This window comes from Suncus etruscus, chromosome 15, assembly GCF_024139225.1.
Source record: "Suncus etruscus isolate mSunEtr1 chromosome 15, mSunEtr1.pri.cur, whole genome shotgun sequence".
Taxonomy (NCBI): Eukaryota; Metazoa; Chordata; class Mammalia; order Eulipotyphla; family Soricidae; genus Suncus; species Suncus etruscus.
Window position 1 is genome coordinate 635 of NC_064862.1, and position 2,487 is coordinate 3,121.

General features: G+C 34.3%; 1 pseudogene; it reads left to right on the forward strand.

Annotated features, from left to right (window-relative positions):
- Positions 1–250: 250 nt before the first annotated feature.
- Positions 251–369, forward strand: LOC126031473 (uncharacterized; annotated as a pseudogene).
- The last annotated feature ends 2,118 nt before the right edge of the window (positions 370–2,487 follow it).

A 2,487-nucleotide genomic window follows, 5' to 3' on the forward strand; every position in this document is an offset into this window, starting at 1 on the left:
ATGAGAAATAGAAATAAAAAACAGTTGAAAGATAAATGAGCATAATTATAAAAATAAGTATTATATCAACACATCATCTTCTTGTAACCTTTAGGCAGATGTTTAGAATAATGTTTAGATTATTATTCTAAAATAAACAGAATGGGAATGAAAAGGAACTTACAGTTAAATCTAGACCTGCATAAAAATTTATTCATTTACCATATTGAAAAAGAATTATTAGCTTTATAAAATTAAGAAAGAACAAATATGCTATGGCCATAACACCCTGAATGCACCCAATCTCGTCTGATCTCGGAAGCTAAGCAGGGTCAGGCCCGGTTAGTACCTGGATGGGAGACCGCCTGGGAATACCGGGTGCTGTAGGCTTAAAAAAAAAGGAAGGAAGGAAGGAAGGAAGGAAGGAAGGAAGGAAGGAAGGAAGGAAGGAAGGAAGGAAGGAAGGAAGGAAGGAAGGAAGGAAGGAAGGAAGGAAGGAAGGAAGGAAGGAAGGAAGGAAGGAAGGAAGGAAGGAAGGAAGGAAAAGAGAGAGAGAGAAAGAGAGAAAGAAAGAAAGAAAGAAAGAGAGAGAGAAAGAAAGAAAGAAAGAGAGAAAGAAAGAAAGAAAGAAAGAAAGAACGAACAAAGATGAAAGCATTTATTTTCTGATTTTAAAAACATTTTACAAAGCTACAGTAATTAAAACAGTTTGACACTGGAATTAAAAATAAGTGTGTACATAGATATAATAGAGTACAGAAATAAATCATAAACATGCTCTATAGATAGGGCACTCATTAAGAACATACCAAGGACAAATGATAACTTATGAATAATTAATCATTTAATAATTAGAATGATCAGAAGCAAAATTTAAAAAATTGATGTCAAAACATAGAAAACTGAACATCTACATTAGTCAGATTAGCTCAAAACAAATTAAAGTTAAGATCTCAAAAAGACTTACACATAAAAAAAGACTTACACGGGGCCGGAGAGATAGCATGGAGGTAAGGCGTTTGCCTTTCATGCAGGAGGTCATCGGTTCGAATCCCGGCGTCCCATATGGTCCCCCGTGCCTGCCAGGAGCAATTTCTGAGCCTGGAGCCAGGAATAACCCCTGAGCACTGCCGGGTGTGACCCAAAAACCAAAAAAAAAAAAAAAAAAAGACTTACACATAAGACTTGAATCTATTAAATGTCTTAAATAAGAGATGGTAGGGAAATTTCTTGACATTAGTTTTGTTGATTATTTATTAGACTTGACATCAAAAGCATAAACAATACCAAAAATAGACAAATGGGACCATACAGCAAAAGCAACAATCAAAAAGTAAAAAGTAAACCTACAAAATGGAAAATAAAATACTTGCAAGACATATATTTAATAAGAGATTAGTACTAAAATATATTCAAACTTCCTATAACTCAACAGAAAATTCTTAATAAATTAATTTTTAAATGGGCATAATACTTGAGCAGACATTTCTCCAAAAAAAACACATATAAGTAGCCACCAGTTCATAAAAAAACTGTAATCATTAATTATAGAAATTTCCATAATGTAGTGGTCACATTCACCTCACACTAATCATTGAAAAGTATGAGTCAGAGGCCGAAGTGGTGGCACTGCCTTGCAAGGCATCTGCCTTGCTGGCACTAGCCTAGAATGAAACTAAGTTTGATCCCCTGGTGTCCCCCAAGCCAGGAGCAATTTCTGAGCACAAAGCCGAGTGTCACCAGGTGTGGCCTAAAAAAACAATAACAAAACAAAAAAAGTATGGGTCAAAGTTAAACAATATATAATTTCACACTTGTTGAGATAAATATTAATACAGAAGAAAACAGATAATAACTATTGATGATGGAGTATAGAAATTAGAACTATATTCACTGGCAAAATGTAGAGTATTGCATTCATTGTGATAAACAGTGTGAGGGTCATCAAAACATAAAAATAAAAAAAACGTAAGATTCAGCAGTCTGTTTTTGAGTGACATACAAAAGAATTAAAACCATGGTCACAAAGAAATGTCTACACTCTAAGTTTATTGTGCCATTATTCACAGTAAGTCAAGATACAAAAGCAACCAGTATTTATCAAGAAAATAATGAGTAATGAAAATATGTCATATGTATAATTACTCAACCTCAAAAATAAATTTCTGATACCGGCAAAACCTGAATGATTCTTGAAGGAAGTATGCTAAGTGAAATGATGTATAAATATATATTGCATGGCTCTATGTAATGGCAGTTGGGAGGGGCTTTGGGAGAGAGGAGTGGGGAATTGCATATTGTTCATAAAGTATCTGTAATGCATGACATGTTTACATTTTGTTCTCATCACAAAGTAACAGAGAGAAGGTGGGAAGTGAAAAGGAAAGGGAGATAAAGTATAAAAGATCTGGAGAGAGAGAGAGAAAGAGAGAGAGAGAACATCACAAAATAACAGAGAGAAGGTGGGAAGTGAAAAGGAGAGGGAGATAAAGTGTAAAAGATCTGGAG